Raw genomic sequence first — 16,912 nt, 5'->3', positions numbered from 1 at the left:
CGTTTTAGTACCTCCCTTACGTGTCGGATGTGTTCCTCTTGAGAACGTAAAAAAATGAGAATGTCATCCAGATAGACCACCATGAATACACCTAGAATATCGCTAAATATTTAATTCATGAAGCGCTGGAATGTAGCAGGCGCATTGCAAAGGCCAAAGGGCATGACCAAATATTCGTATAACCTGTAACGAGTGCAAAAGGCTGTTTTCCAATCATCACCCTTTCTCACACGTACTAGATTATACGCACCCCTGAGATCCAACTTAGTGTATACTGAAGCATGCGTGAGGCGATCTAATAGGGGCGTGATGAGAGGTATAGGATACCTATCCTTTTTGGTGATGGCATTTAGGCGTCGGTAGTCAACACATGGGCGAAGGTCTCCCTCCTTCTTTGGGACAAAGAAGATGGGGCTGGCCGCTGGAGACGAAGATGGACGTATGTGACCCTTACGTAGGGATTCTTGAATGTACGCTTTCATAGTTTGTTCCTCAGTAGGAGATAGCGAATAAATACAACCCTTTGGGACTACAGAACCTGGTAGTAATTCAATAGGGCAATCGTACAACCTATGAGGTGGAAGGATTTCCGATGATCCCTTATCAAAGACGTCCAGGTAGTCCCGGTAGGGCTCCGGAATTGTCTCTGCTACAAGACCAACAATGTGCGTGTTTGCCAAGGGGACGGAAGAAGGTTCCAAGGAGAGTTGTGAAACAGTACTGAGGAGTTGGGCTGGAGTGCTCTCAGTAGGAGGTGTAGTAAGGCAAAACTCCTGGCAAACTTCTGACAAAAAACACAGAACCTGTCTTCCAATTGATCAAAGGATTATGCAGAAGCAACCAAGGAATGCCTAAAATAAGGCCGTATTGGGGCATGGATATCAGGTCAAAACTAATGGTTTCTTTGTGGTTAGTTTGTATGAGCAAAGTGAGAGGTGCTGTCTGCTGTTTAACTGGGCCAGAAACTAACGAACTCCCGTCTATGGTATGCACGAGTTCTGGTCGGGTCTTGGTGATAAGAGGGAGATTGAGTGTGTGGGCCATATTGATATCTATGTAATTACCAGTGGCACCAGAGTCGATGATGACAGTTACTGAATGTGAGACCTCACTACTGGGTTGTAACAATGCATGTACCATCACGGGTCTGATGGTGCCAAACGCAGGTACCTGGTCCGGGGAGTGACAAATAGCGCTCAAACCCACCCCCGGATCTATGGTCGAGCTGCCCGATAACCCTGAGCTTTAGCCTTTGGGCGACGTGGACATTCTTTCACAAAGTGACCAATCAACCCACAATAATAGCAAGCATTGTCCACCCTCCTGCGTTCCCTTTCCGTGGAAGTTAAAGGACTATGTAGGCCTCCCACTTGCATAGGTTCTGAAGCAGACTCGGAATGAGAGGATCCTGCAGAAGGGATCGAACCAGAAAACCCAGCTTCAGCTTTCCGTTCTGTGCGTCTGGCATCGACCTGGAGAGCCAGATCCACGAAATCGGGGAACGCTGTGGGCAAGGAAGGAACTACTGATAATGCATCTTTCATAGTGTTGTTCAGACCCTTGTAGAATACCACGGCCCTCTTGCTCTCGGGCCATGAAGTCTCGGCTGACAGTTGTTTGAATTTTGTGATATATTCAATGAGTGTTCCCATGCCTTGATGTAATTCTAACAGTTCTAGATCCCTGGATTGGGCTTTGTGGCGGGTGTCAAAGACACGTGACATTTCTGTCACCAGGAGGTCAAAGTAGTATAATGCCGGGTTATTGTTCTCAAGAAGTGGATTGGCCCAGGGAGCGGCTGCTGTACCAGATAAATGCGATAACAGAAAGTCAGCCTTAGAAGTAGGATCGGGGAAGGAGGTAGGTCGACACAGAAAGTGTAACTTGCACTGATTTATAAATGTGCGGTACTTGGTGGGATCCCCCTGGAATCTTTCAGGTGCAGCCAATGAGAAAGGAGTGGGTAGAATCACGGGAGCAGGAGTGGCCGGGCCTGGGGCCTAGGGAACTGGGGCAGGTGGTGCCGCATCCCTGAACTCTGCATCTGCAGGTAAAGGGTTGCGGGTACTCTGAATAGCATCTAAGCGCTGGTGAAGGGCTGTGGTGGCTGCAGCCATGTCTGCTCTTAGTACTGTGATCGCTTGAACCATAGCTGCCATGGGGTCGTCCGTGGCACCCTGCATACTCTGCACGACAAAGCATGGTTTCACAGTCTGTCAGGTTGCTTGATTGTCGTGAAGAGTATGAAACCTCCGTCCCCAAGTACCACAGAGAGAGAATACAAGATTACTCCCTATGCGATCATTGAGGCCACAGGTGGGTAGTTCTTGAAGCCCGGAACCATGGAATGTTGAAACCCAAGGCAGCTGTAAAGGAAAACCTTTATTGGCAATCAAATGAGTACAGTACAAGCAAACAAGCAGAATAAAGAGCAGGGCTTACCTAAGCTGATGGGTGACGAAGCCCAGAATCCTATGATGATTGATATTTCCGTGGAGGGGCACGTGAGCTGGTTTCCCCGATGACAATAGAGAGAAGAACTGTAGGCTGGGTTAAAACCCAACTTGCCCTCCTGTAACTTGATGAAGCGAAAGGACCAAAATCCAAAGTACTTGATAACGTAATGCAGTGAAGAGGAAAATGCCAAGTCCAGTTCAGGGTAATCCAAGACAGTCCAAAAGGCGTTCCGAGTTCAACAATGATCCAGCAAACAGAGCCAAAAGACGTGAGCAAAGCAAATCCAAAAACAGTCCAAGAATCAAGAGCCGTGAAACACAAAGTATCCAAACGCCGTACAGAGTCCTCCAAAGAACAGCTGTGAAGCGCGGACGTGCGGAAGTTCAGCGCTTAAGTAGTGGATGCTTCCGCGTCACCTGATCCGCGAGTGAGATGGATGAACGCGTCACGTGACCCGCAAGCGCGACACGTGAGCGTTGTTTAGATCTCAATGGTCTCCATGATCGCGGAAATGACTTTCTGCGCGCAGCATCCTGTAGCTGGCGCCTGCGAGCTCCCTCTTGCAGACGCCATGGCAGACGCCAGTGAAGGAACGGGGAACTCTTGAGTCTGCATATGTGACCCTTGGGGTAAACCCGCTCACGTGACACCCGTCCACTGGGAGTGACAGGAAATGGAAACCTGGCTGGGGTAACTGGTGCATTATGAGTGTTGCCTGTCCTAGATAGAGTGTGAGTATTGTCTGACCTAGATGCTTGTGAAATAGGGACAGAATGAGGGGATAGCTTGACAGTTTGATTGTAGAGGATATAGCAAAATCATTCATACCATTCTGGAGCCAAGCAATAAACTCTTACAATATAAGACAATTGTCCAGAATATTAGAAGTAACAATAAATGGAACGACAGATATACTATATAATATGACCCTAGAGGAGAAAGGAATTAGATTAATGTCACTCCAGAATAGAATGGCTCTTGATGTAATTTTGGTTATTCGCGGTGGTGTTTTCAAAATTGTGGGATCAGCGTGTTGCGTATTTGTAAGTGACTCCTCCCCCACGATTTCTGAAGCGATAAGAAAGTTGCACGTTTTGAGCTCAGACCTTAACCCCCTTGAAGGAGTTTGGGAATTAAACATAAGTTCCTGGTTCTGAGAAGTGTTACAATCATGGGGATGGAAATTATTTGCAATCCTAGTAGCAGTATTAGGAATATTTATGACATGTTGCTGTTGCATACACTGCTTACCCATAATATGCACTGAAATTAGTGAGGGATGTGTAAAGATTATGGAAAGAAAAAACACTACTAAAGCACTTACGGTAGTGATGAATCAAAGACAGTAAAATAATTCATGTCAATTGATATTGATGGCAGTGAAGATGGGACCAATAGTGTGCAGGATTCAGAATCTGATTCAGATACTTGGTCAGAAGAGGATGTGATGTATGGATAAGGCGTTTGGCATACGGCCAAAAGGAGGGTTTGTCAGTCCAGAAAAAGATCCCCTCGATCGGAAGGCAATGTACTTTGTTGGCCGAAGACCAACCGCCTCATGTGTTTAGTATTAGAAAGGTGTAGCTATGAGCTTAACTAAAGTGCGGCCATTTTAAGGTGACTGAAATCGCCATTTTGTTTTCTCTAACGTTGCCTTTTGCTTCATGTATAAACTGCTTTGCTGAAATATTATTCTGCTTCACTGGTGCATAACGCAAGGCCACGAGAGACATGCTGAAACATAACGAAGTAACCCAGACAGAATATGCCCGGTTTCATCCCTCACATATCCTTGGGAAGTAAGCAGCAAGGCATTCTAATCAGTATAGCAGGTGCCAGCTAGTCCCGGTAACACAGTAGAAATGCTAGAAGCGAACATTTTATGACTTGAATTATGCTCTTCTTTGCGGCCCCCCTTTTCTGAGCCCTGTAGAACCCTGGAGAGCAAGTTGACCCCAGCACACAAATAGAAACCAGGAGATAGCAGGGCCTGGAATGTGTCTCTCCCCTACGCGCAGCTTGCTTGCAGAAACAGAAGCATCGTGTTCTTTAAAACAAAGACTTGTGCCTGTGGGCTCACAAAATTGCAAACTGTTACTACATGAATGTTTGAAGGTGTCATACTTGTCACCATTGTCAATCATCATGCCTAGTTCAAAGGAAATGCATTAGAGGCGGTATTGGATGTGACACTACTGATTACTAGATGCTTGTTCTGGGAGGTCTGGGAGACACACGTCGCGGGCGTGGGACCCAGCTGGCCAACTGAAACTATTTGCTTTGCAATAAACCCTAGATTTTGGGAATACAACCTCGTGTCTGGCGTATCAGTTCGTGTGCGGAGATAGTGCCTTGTTTCCATACGCGAGGATTCCTAAGGGGCCCCTTAGCGCTGGGGTGTTATATGTTTCAAGTTAAGAATCTAGTTAGTTAAGGATCTAAGTCATTGCTCAATTGATCTGGTGTTCTTCATTCAGGGGGTGGGGGGTATGAACTCCCTGCATTATTGTTGCCCCATAAATATATCCTACAGAAATGGGGGCTTGTGCCGGGATCTAGCTTCCTAATTTGATTCATGCCCATTGCAATGTAACAGGCTATTCATTTTGGTCCAGTGTAATAAAGGTGCATGGCAAGTTTTTGATGCGGTTGTTAAAGCACCACTCTTTTTCATGACCCTTGAGATACCAGGGAGGTGTCCAGAAGAATAAGATTGTGCAGAGTAAATACGTTAATACAAAGATAATTGGAGTCAGTGTTGATCATTGTGAAACATAGCCGGAATAAAGTGCAAGGTTTTTGTTCCTGTGTAGTGAATGTTTCTAAGGTTGTGTGAAAGCCATTCTCGAAAGGAGTGACAAAGAAGTAGAAGAAGCTAAGAATCATTTCCTAGCCAAGCTCTTCAGTCAGGGAGATTGGCCTGATCAGGAGGCTCGGTGTTGGCTAGCCAGAACGGTACAGGATGTCATATTAGTAAGCACTGACATTTGGCATGATGGTGGAATTTTAGATAAAGCCCTATAGCAATTGTAAATGACACATAATGCCAGTGAGGAACAAATTAAAATGGACCAACTCACGGCTCAGTTGTATTTCCATTTACAATTAAAAGAAGAGCAATTGCAAAATAAAGAGGCCAGTATACTGAAACAGGCTGGAGACCTGAAACAGGCCAATCAGTCGGCTGATCAGGCACAGCAATCACTCAGGCAATTAGAGGATACACTACAGCAAAGCCACATTCTTGAGCTCAAATGTGAAAACATCATTGAGCAACTCAAGAATGAGGTAAGAATCCAACAACAGGCTAGTTTAGTGCAAGAATTTGAGTTCTCTGCACTGCATGACACACAAAGAGAGAGTGGAAACCTTAAGCTAACTTCAACATAAATTGAATGACCAGACTATACACATTAGTGTGTTGCTGGATGAAATTGTGGCCTTCAAACAGTTCATTAATGAGCTAAAACATGAAAATAGTTAACCATAAAAGAGATTCACTTACAAAATTATTTTGATCAGATGCAACAGGATTTAAATATTTTGAAACAACAGAAAATGAAGCTGATCAAAGACAAAATGCCTTAAATTTGAAAATAGTTAGATATGGGTCAACCTGTGTGTCAGGAACTAGCCAGAATCAAGCAAGAAAATATAGATCCTATGGAGCATTTGAGACAAGCAGAGACTGACTTGCTGGATGCCACACATAGTAGAAACGGTCAGGTGAGAGAGCTTGTCATTTTAAAACTGCTATGAAAGTGCATGCATAATGCAATGCTCTCAGAGGGAATACAATGTCCTCCAAGAAGAGGTACACAAAGTGAGGGACTGTTTGGCGGCTCAGAGCCAGAGTGCTTGAAGCCAGCCAAGCTTCAGTGTCAGATTTAAAAATTCAACTCTCTGAATGTAAGCAGGAAATCCTGGCAGAGAGAAACATGTTTGAGAAATTAAATAATGAAATAAAAAAATACAAACTGGCACTATGGGATAGGGTCCTATGATGTAGGGGAGCAGCCCCTTCCATCAAGGCGCTCATACCATTTACTTACAACTCCCCATGTACAGACTAGAACTGATCTCATACATGCCTCCAATAGAGTCGTGAGGCAGGTGGGCTCGCCAATCCCTAGCCAATGTGATCAGAAGTTCAGTCCTTATCTGATATTGAAGGATATTCATCCTTGCCAAACAGAAAGGAAGGTGGCTGGATCAGTGTGTCATGGGAATTCAAAGACAGTCTAGTGAGTACTTCTGAACCTCAAAATAAATATGAGAAGATCTGAGAATTAGACTTACATAAGATGATGATGCTGCAAAGAAACCACATAGCCCGCTTAGCTGAAAGGCACAGTGATGCTGGAAATGCATTTGAGGGACAGGGCCTCCCTGTCATTGTCCTGTAGTCCTTTTCCATATGTGTTCTGTACTGTTTTCTGCCCAGGAGTCCATGTGGGACTCCTGGCAGTGCAGCTCCTCCTCTTTTTGGTTTGGTGTACAGACCCTTGGGATACACTAATGGCACCAATGTGTGGGGGTACAACCCTGTACCCCTAGTGTATGTTTTTGGGCACCGGTGTGTGGCCCACAGAGCAGTCTATGATGCTGAATTTGACAGGTGCTCTGAGTATCGTCCATTTTGGGATACCCAGGCCCTGCCATTGGAATCAGTTGATTCCTGATAGGAGACAAGATGGCCCCTGTGGCCTCTTGCTTTCTATTGCCTGTTACCTTGTTTTTCCCAAAGTCCTGGGAAGCCCTGACTCTGTTCCTTCCCCCTGAGTGGCTGTTAGGTGGAGGTTCCATATATGGTATTGTGGGGGAAGTCCCAGCCAGACTGGCTGGAGCCTTCCCAGTGACTGTATGCTGCAGGTACACCCTGTGGGTGGGACCTGGGTGAATGGAGTGTGTGACCAGTATGCACTTCTTGTTATGGGTATCTAGTTTCTGGTATGTAATACAACGAAGGAGATAGCCCTGTCCAAAACTGGTATGAATGCAGTGTGTAGTGCTGAATGGCTGGGTACTTGTCCCAATACACATTCCTTGTTGTGAGTGTCTGAGAGGGAGGAGAATAGCCTGAATGCCCTGTGAGCCTGATTGGTTGCCTGACTGCTGATAATGCCCTTCTGAGTGATTGGTTGCCTGAGTGTGACCCAGAAGAATTAATGAGAGTCCAAACAATATATCTGGGGGCCTCTCACTGCTAGAAATCGTTCAGAAGCTGAAGTTGATACTTCATGCTTATTCTTGAAGCCCAGCTGGAAGAAGAAGACTTGCTGCAGCATTTGCTTCGACCCGATCCGAAAGCTGTCGAGTTTATCAAGGACTGATCCGAGACAGGACCTGGTTAGGAGACCTCTTCCCGAGCTACGAGGGACCATCGTGCACAGCTAACCTTCGACGAAGCTCCCTGCAAGTCAGACCCTCAACATGCTGCCGACCAGAGACGGGGACTGCTGAGAAGAACGAAGAGAAGCACCAGACATTCCATCCGCAATCGTCGACAAGGGTTTGCATGTTTGCTATAACCGCTGGAGGCCCGTCGAAGCCGTGTTGCCCAGAAGCAGGGACAGCTTGACGCCGTGCTGCAGACGACCGGAGCCGCAACGCTCCACCTAATTAAGACACTTTGAATCCAAGGACTCTCCCAACTGCACCGCTGACCGCTTTGTCCCACTGGAGAAAGTCGAGGCCGCCGACGCACCGAGGAGAATCCGCTGGTGGGTTTCCCACCACCCAAAGGCTGCAGAGACGCCAGACGACTTGAAGCCCTTGCTGGGCCAAAGTTCTTCATAGACTCTTTGTGGCTACGAACCCTTGTCGTCGAGGTGCACTGCATGCCTCGTCTTTGCAGGATGTCCACGACCGATCGTTGACGAGCACATCCAGGACCGAAGCTGCTGCCTCAACGCCATCAAACCTTTTCATCGACGATTCTCGACGCCAAGGTTCACCTTCTTCGAGGCCTATCGACGATCCGTGGTGCTTGCCTTGAAGGGGGCCACTCAAGAAGGATCCATCGACGCCTCATCGAAGAACTCTGCTATTCCAGGTACATTTGGGGTGGTAGAACTATTTAGAAGGAAATAAGACTCATATTGAACAATATAAGGACTGGGCTTGTTTTATATCTTTATTTACAGGTTGCCCAGGTGGGGGGATCCTCATACAGAATTGTGCCTAGTGGTAGGGGCCCAGTGTTCCGCCTATTGTTTTAACCAACCTGCTTTCCCCCTATATCTATTGTTGGTTCACATTATTAACTGATTTGTATGACATTTGAACTGAGTACAGTTAATGCATTTTAAAGGAATCCAAGTGTAATTGTGGTACCACTTAGAACTGTACATATATTTGCCATTTTAGATTAACCTGAGCACAAAGTGTGTTATTGTGATTGTGTATAACCTTGAACCTTATTTATATAAAGACTGTGTTATCACTAACATAGTGTGTGGACATTCCTTTGTGGGTGCTTAGGGACTAGGAAGCGCATTTAAAAAAAACCTCCACACATTCAAGTGAATGGGTGGATTCACCCAGGCCACCTGGAAGGAGGAATAGTACTTATTTGAAACAATCTGAAGAAGAGACTGTATTATGCTGTGCAAGAAAGTGACTACAGGGAAAGTGACCCTGAGAGCTCACAGCGACACAGGCAAAAGGAGGAGTCCTGATCCCATGATTTTGGAAGGCATTACCAATCTCGAAGAGATAGGGAGGGTCTAGAAGACAGGGACTGGAGTTCCAATAGCAGCATTGATTTCGAAGGAGAATGGACTCCATTTCATAGGTGCAGAAGGAATACAAAACAGAAAAGGTTTTGTTAAGGACCCCATCAGGCAGATTAAAAACATAAAGAGATTTATGACCCCACAGGAATGCTAAGTATTTGGTGTGGGAGCATTTGGAATTATACAACCAAATGTCATCATTTGAAATAAAAAATTATGGCAATTGTATTGAATTTGTAAAATTGACTCTTATCCCCACCCAGTACTCCAGTTTCTTTGCTGGACTGAAAAACCAAGATCATTATAAATGGTCCACCTATGCGGCGCAGCCATTTTGAAACATTTTTCGACCCACTAAACCCAAAAGAGGCCCACAGGGCTGCCTATAACTTACAATATGGGTAAGATCAGGCACTTAGAGAGTTTGCACAGGAATTGAAACGTGCATTTGCGCAGACTTCAAGGCGAGTGAATACAAATAGTAGAGAATGAAGACTGCCCATGCTGAGAGCACTGGACAGTCTTGATTCTATTAAAGACAAGGAGGTGAGCATTGTTACCACATACTTACACGCACTACCCAAATACATTAATGGCCAGTCAATTAGAGATTTCCATGATCTCAGGACACTGGATTGGGTAATAGAGCAAGCCACTAGGATTTATGAGGTACAGAAACCCACCGACAATAAAGGGATCCCCAAAACCCACTACCACACCTACCACTGCAAAAGTGTGAAAACGACCTCTCCTTTGGACCTGGAGACAGGGACGCCTAACAGTACTCTTCCAGCTGACAAGCCAGACCCAACCAAATGTTGGTCAATCAGGGTATCAAAGTAATGACCCTTCTGACCCTATCACTCGCATCAGTCTTAGGCACAAATGTACAAGGTCCATTCCAGGTTTCATGTACACTTCCCCAGCACAAAGGGGTGGGGTGCTCAAACCAGGCAAGTACTTATGCCGGGAATTTCCCTCTGTATTTCCTGCAGGAAAGAAGTACCATACCACCTCCAAGCATGATTTTTTCAAACAGCCCCCAGCTAAACCCTCATTTTCAAAACAATCCTCCTCTTTGCCCCGGTGCCAGTACAATCCTGCTACAAAGGCAATACAGACGCTCTATCCGTGCCAAAAAAGGGGCTACATCCAGGCACGGGTATCTGGTGCATCCAACAACACAGCTGAACTCTTTAGAATCTGCAGGAAACTAGCCAAACCTTCCGCGGTCTCCTCCTCCCCTCTTCCGTCAGAGGCCATCTGCAACGCACTGGCCACACACTTCACCACTAAAACCCTGGACATCCTTAGCACCCTTGCTACCCTCTGCCCCAACCCCTCCCTCACTCACTCCCTTACCTACTATGGCCTCCCACCCGCATTCTTTCTCTCTCCCCTGTCACACCTGATGAAGTCACCAGAGTTGTCCGCTCTATGAAGGTCTCTTCCAAGCAGGTTTCCCCTTCTTCCTCCAGAACCTTCAAGGACAACATTGTCCCTCTTGCCCCTGCATTCGCTGATTTCTGCAACCACTCATTTGCTACTGGATCTTTCCCCTCCTGCCTCAAGCACTCCCGTGTGCATGCTATCCTGAGAAAACCTTCAGCAGACCCTACCTGTCCAGCCAACGGTCACCCTATCTCTACCACCCCACTTTCTCGGGAAACTACTGTAGAATCTGGCCGTTTGCCAACTTACCTCACACAACTTGTTGGCGGTCTCCACGACCATCAATCTGGATTCCGAGCATCCAGAGGCACGGAAACTGCTCTTCTGAACACCCGTGAAGAACTGCTCGCACCTCTGGACTCAACTCTCCAGATGTTCTCATCTTACTTGATCATTCTTCTGCCTTTGACACAGTCAACCACGCCATCCTCATAAAACGGCTCCATGAGACCCTGTGCATCTCTGAACGGGCACTGGACTCCTTCCTAACTGACCATTTGACCCAGGTAATTCTGGGTACCTTTTCCTCACCCACCTCCTTCTCCATCTATGGCATCCCGCAGGGCTCAAACCTCTCCCCCTGGATCTTTAACACTTACCTTGCTTAGCTGGCACTTCTAATTTCCTCCTTCTCCCCCAACTTCCAGTGTTATGCAGATGACACACAACTCTTTTTCAAACTTCCTGCTTCCATCTTCCATCGCCCCGGACTGCCTATCTGCCACCCAGGCCTGGTGCACTTCCAGCAATCTCTGCCTCAATGCCTGCAAGACTGAGATCCTTCCTATTGGGAACCCAGCTCCCTCTTTCTTCCCCTCATTCTGTCCATCCTCTCTGGGCTCTCTGTCTTCTCCTTCATATGAAGCCAGAAACCTTCTGACTCCTCTCCCTCCTTCCTCCCTCACACTCGGGACGTTGTCAAAAAGTCCCACTTTCAACTCTTCCTTCTCAAAGGAATTCATCCTTTTCTCACTTTCCCCCAGAAGTTCAATGTTACCCGAGCCCTGGTTCTCTCTAGTCTGGACTACTGCAATAGCCTTCTCCTGAATCTAGCCTCTTCCACTCTACGACCCCTTCAGCTAATCCAGAATAGGGCAACAAGACTTATCCTTGGCCTCAAGCCCAGGGACCGCATCTCTCCTACCGTAAAAACCCTTCATTGGCTCCCAGTTGCAGCACGGATGAAAGTCAAAACCCTCTGCATCATCCAAAAGGCTGTCCGGACCATAGACCACGGTATCTGCAACTTTCTTTTACTAAATACTCTCCCTCTATACCTCTACGCTCCTCTGGCACCAACTCTCTGTTTGTAAAGTGTTTTGCTAAACAGAGGGCCGGTGGCCGATCTCTTTCTTCAGCTGGCTCCCTCTTGAGCAGGACCTCCTCGAATTCCGGAAGCTCCTCAAGACTTTCCACTTCACCCCCTCTTTCCCCTCCTCCCTCCTCTGCTAATCTCACAGTCGCTGCGATAGGTGACCAGGGCCCTTGTGTGTCCTCGGGGTCCTGACTTTCCACACCCAATCGCCTCAGCCTCTGCCTACTCACTGCATTTGCCTCGGCACCAACCTGCCGTCGTCCTGTAGGTCTACACTCACCTACCTAATACATTACACACAGCACAGCACTTACTATCCTAGGCACTTCATCTGCTGCTCACCAACGAGCACGGACACTCCAGCACCTACCCCAACTCCCACTTCCCCTCTTCTCTCTGCACTTGCACATTCTGAATACTCACAAGGCATAGTAGGTTTCTCTTTCTCCTTCCGCTGCATTTGTTTTCAACCCCATGTTCCCTCCCTGTTGCCCTGTGGGCGCTTTGAAACAGAATTGACTTGCTGAAAAAGCACCGAACAAATGCACAATAAATAAATAAAAAATAAATAAATAAAATAGATCCCTTAACCAATGAGAAGGGAGAGAAAGGTGTAGAACACAGGAGCACACCTACATTGTATAAAGCTAAAGGTTATTCATGTAAGTATCAAGTATTTAAACAAAGGGGTTTGAGGTGCGGGAGGGAAAAGGCTCAACCTTGGCATCTAGGTTGGATACATGAAAAGACAAAGAGTGGTTGTTCCCAAACAAATTCGGGAACTACCGTCCTCTGCACACTATCTGCTATCTGTGTAATACAGATCAATAACTTAAAGTAATAAACAAATTATAACAATAGTTTGAAAAACTAGTTGGAAAAAAGGTTTTTACAATCGGTAGTTAGGACAGTAAAACAGTATAAAGGAATAAACATCTCACAAATCAAGTTATGTCATACATAGTTCAGCCCAACGCGTTTCGCGTTTTCCACTCTTCTTCAGGGGAAATAGCACAATTCTTCAAATTTCTACAAAAACAAACAAATATGTACATTTTAGCATATTAAAGACAAACTAAGGCAGAAAACATGAAGTGGGGATGAGTTATGAAGCTTTCAATTTTCTGAAGAGGAATATCAATTTAAGGAGAAAACTACACAGTCAAGAGATCCAATTAAATCCTTTAGTTAACTCTTGGTCAACCGCTCTACTACTTACATGGCCTGGAAATTGGATCTCTTGACTGTGGAGTTTTCTCTCCACTTGAAGTGCAGTGGAACACTATTGTGACTACAAGCAAGTCTGCTCCTTATATTGATATTCCTCTTCAGAAAATTGAAAGCTTCATAACTCATCCCCACTTCGTATGTTTTCTGCCTTAGTTTGTCTTTTTGACACAAGGAAGACATTGGACGGGCTCTGAAGTCCGGATATTGGATCTATCACCACTTTTCTTCTACCTATTGTTTATCAGCTTACCTAAGTTGGTAAGTTTCTTGCAACCCTGGTGACTCACTAGTTGTTGAATTGCTTATTATCAGTCCACGAGAATTCAGGACTTATTGTCTTTAGGATGACTACCCAATTAATAATGGTTAATTTTCTCTCTTCCAGCGCCTATAACATCTTGGTTCTAAGGTCTATTAAGATTCTCAGATTGCTAACAATTAGTTATTTCACCTATTCTTTGATTGACTATTTCACCTATTCTTTGATTGACTGTACTACCAAAATATCTGGTTGATTTAGGTTTTGATGATTGTCTGTCCTAAAAGGACTCACTAGATTTTGAATTTGAATTGTGGTTTGCTAAACGAATTATTTTGGCATGAATATACAAATGCTTAATTAAGTTTAATAACCATGATCTATGAATACATTAGGGGCGTGGCTATCTGGCTATGGAATAGGACGTGCTGCGTGAGGAGCTCCTGATGATCCGACTTTAATTTTGCCAAAGTTACCCGTTGAAACTGCAACAAGCGCCTAGAACTTTGGGGATCAGGCGTCGGAAGCCGCACGCCAAGTGAAGTTCGTTGGAGAAGTTCATAGTCCCGGGGAATCGCGAGATATACATGTTTTGGTTGGTACGGCTGTGTGACTGCTTCGGCACCAAGATGGCGGCTAACAAAGGAGAGGCCTCCGAGGAGAAACGAAACTGATTCCCAGGAAATGCGGGACATGGCTGCGAAAATTGCCTGGAGGAATAGTACGATAGGGAAATATGGCGGAGTGTTCGAACTAGCACCATTAGAGCGCCCGGCCTGGCAAACGCTAATGGAACCTCGGCGATCTGACTGCAAGAGGAGATAACATTGATTGCTTGGGCGACAAGGCCTACGGAAGTTGAACGAGGAGTGTGAGGCCATAGCCCACCCGTAAGACAATTCGAAGTGCCATCTCGAATGTGAGTCAGGAGAGAGCCAGACCATTGTCGGGCCAAGGACAGTGCAACAGCTGCACTAAGGTGGAGTCGTACAGGAGTGGAGGGCAGCGCCGTGTCGGCGAAAGGGTTGAGAGTCAAGACTAAGCAACCCACGATGGAGGCTTTCATGATAAAACATAGCGGACCCCCTCAACATAGGCGCAGAGCATGGTCGTGACCCCTGCGGAAGACGCCCCCGAAGGGGACAAGCACCAGATCCTGGAGGCTAAAACGGGACTGAGTGCTAAATGGGACTTGGCAATGGCGGACCTATGCACAGCTCTAGAGAATGAGATTGATGCTGTGGGTACGGAACTCACCCTGCTACGTCAAGATGTCAGGGCGCTTGCAGAAAGGACCAGTGGTCTGGAAAGTGGGGTGAAGATAAACACCGATGTTAGCACGAGCAATGCGAAAGAGATTCATGTCTTAAAACAACAGGTCGCCAACCTGGAAAATCGCGTGGAAGAGGCGGAAGGAAGGGCGAGGAGGAACAACATTTGCGTGGTTGGCCTTCCGGAGGGGGAAGAAGGCCAAGACCCCACAAACTATGTGCAAAACATGATCCTGCAAGTGATCGGAGCAGGGAATCTTTCGCAGGGATTTACAGTGGAGAGGGCGCACCGCGCCCTAATGAGAAAACCCCGGCCGGGGGCCCCGCCAAGACCGATCATCGTGAGGATCCTGAATTACAGGGACAGAGAGAAGATCCTCGAATATTTTCGTAAGGGCGGTACGATAGAGAGAGCATCCACCAACATCACAGCATACCCGGACTATACGATACTGGTGCAAAGGCAGAGGTATAGTTACGTTGCCGTCAAAAGAAGGCTGAGGGCGGCGGGAGTCAAATATATGCTGCTGTATCCGGCACGATTGAAGGTGCTACACAAGAACAAAGCACTATTTTTTGATACCCCGGAGGATGTTGTCACATGGCTGGACCTGCGGGGCTGCCCGGAACAAGAAGCGGATCGTGATCGGCAGGATCATACCGAATGAAGATTTTGTAATACGGACATTGTGAGGGTGAGCGGGAGGTGGACCGTGATTGTACACAGAAACTGTTACTGGCTGAACTTTGAACATAATCTGAGCCTGGTGCTCGACTTGGACTGGAATATAGTGAGTGTAACTGTAATTGGTAACTGTTTGGCATCTGTATGCGCAATGTTTTTTGAAAGGAGCAACAAAACGTGGACGACCTACCCCAATAGATTATTAGTTTCAGCGGCCAATAGGGCGGCTTAACCCTACTGAGCCCTGAGTAGAAGCTTGTGCTAGGCAGCGCTAGATGTGGGGGTGCCTGAGATCCAGGAATGGAGCTGGGCAACGGTTGGGGAGGGTATTGTTGGGGGATGGGTGGGTGGGAAGAAGGTGGGGGGACGGGAAGTTGAGTGTGTGTGTGGTTTTGGGGAGTTTGAGTTTTGTTTCGAGCCTATTTCAAGGAATCAGCATGTTGTACTTGTGGTGCATGAAGGGGCGGAATTGGCGGAGAATCGGGAGAGTGCTTACTAACGACCTATGGGGGACCTCAGGATAATAACATGGAACGTCAGGGGCCTCAACAGTTATCTGAAAAGAAACAAAATCATGATGTATCTGAAAAGGCAGAAAATTGATATCGCACTACTACAGGAGACGTACTTGACGCGAAAGAAGTTGGACCTGGTTAAGAGAAAGTGGAGAGGGACTGTAGTGGGCTCGCCATACTCTGCATACGCCCGGGGTGCGTTAATCTGGGTGGTACCGCATGTCCCGTTCAAATCGATACAAGAGGTAGTTGAAACTGATGGAAGGATGGCTATATTGCGAGGGCTGGTGGAGAGTAGGGAGGTATGCATAGTAAATACGTATGCCCCCAACCAAAACACAGCAGCATACTTCAGAGCCCTGTGTACCAATCTCAGTACGTGTATAGGGAGCGCGGTGATCTGGGGTGGGGACTTTAATTGTGTGTTGGATCCTTTGGTGGACAGATCTGATGGCGGGGTGGGTAAGCCTAGCCCAGCGGCGAGAGCGTTGCAGACACTGCTAACTGATTTTGGCTTTACAGATGCGTGGAGGATGAAACATCCCACTGAGAGGCAATATTCGCACTATTCAGCCCCGCATCAACTGCACACTAGGCTCGATTACGTCTTTGCTACAGCAGATGTGATGTCTGAGATTACCCAAATCGAATATAAGGCTAGAGTCCTCTCGGATCACTCGCCCCTGATCCTCGGATGGCAATATTGCCCCCCGAGGGCGAAGATCCCTACATGGCGCCTCCGAGCAGAGGCGCTTAAAGATCTGGTCTTTAGAGAAGATATAAGGGAAGAGATTACTAATTTCTTTGAGGAGAATACTGAGAGTGTTGATTCCGCGGGCACGTTATGGGAAGCTTTTAAAGTGGTGATGCGGGGGGCGGCCATTGCTAAGTCAAGAGGGTTACAGGGTGGGGTCTTGGCTGACCTGCAGAGGACGGAAACTGAGCTAGAAACAGCATTGAAGAGCGGTGACGTAGACACGGAGCTGGTACT

This window comes from Ambystoma mexicanum, unplaced genomic scaffold (genome assembly GCF_040938575.1).
Source record: "Ambystoma mexicanum isolate Mex_15411 unplaced genomic scaffold, UKY_AmexF1_1 Mex_scaf11, whole genome shotgun sequence".
Classification (NCBI taxonomy): Eukaryota; Metazoa; Chordata; class Amphibia; order Caudata; family Ambystomatidae; genus Ambystoma; species Ambystoma mexicanum.
Note: the sequence above shows the minus strand (reverse complement) of the source record.